The sequence below is a fragment of the Podarcis tiliguerta genome (assembly GCF_965153285.1).
Source record: "Podarcis tiliguerta genome assembly, chromosome: 3".
NCBI classification, from domain to species: domain Eukaryota; kingdom Metazoa; phylum Chordata; class Lepidosauria; order Squamata; family Lacertidae; genus Podarcis; species Podarcis tiliguerta.
Genome location: NC_139536.1, coordinates 59065493 through 59066150, shown reverse-complemented (window position 1 = coordinate 59066150; position 658 = coordinate 59065493).

Genomic DNA, 658 nt, shown 5'->3' with positions numbered 1-658 from the left:
TATGACTGTTATTATAAATTCTCCACTGATGATTAGGCGTGGTTTGTCCAGTTATGCTTTAAAAGTCGCCTCAGGGAAAAGCATACATACCATGGATGGAGGTAACTATCTTTCTGTTGAGGTCTGCATTTCAGGACATGTCCACATCATATGCCTCAAACAGAAATGGGGCAATCTGCCAACTTTGGTTTGTTTCAGCTTTTTGTTTTTTAAAATGCTACCTCCACAACCAAGCAAGCCCCCTAAAAAGTGTCATTTTAAAAATATAATAAAACGGGGAATTGCTGGACACCAAGGGGGTGTCTAATGTGCCATGGTGCCCACAAATGCCATTTGGGGGACTCCATGTTTATGGGATGGCGACCCCAAGTTACAAGGTGCATTTTGGAGGAATCTCAGCAGATATGTATAATATACCCTGTTTTACCAAGAATAAGATATTGTTTGAAAGTCTGACCTGTTCATTGTACCTGTTTAACCAGATAAAATGGACCGCTATCCAGTGAATTTCATCTTTATGATTTTTTTTTTTATGATGTAGTATAAGTTTTGAAAGCTTGTGCTGCTTTACTGGTAGAATTTTGTGCAATAAAATGACCTTTGTGAGAGGGTTGCTAATCATGCGATGGAGAGTAGTGGCAATGTGGCCTCCAGAGCC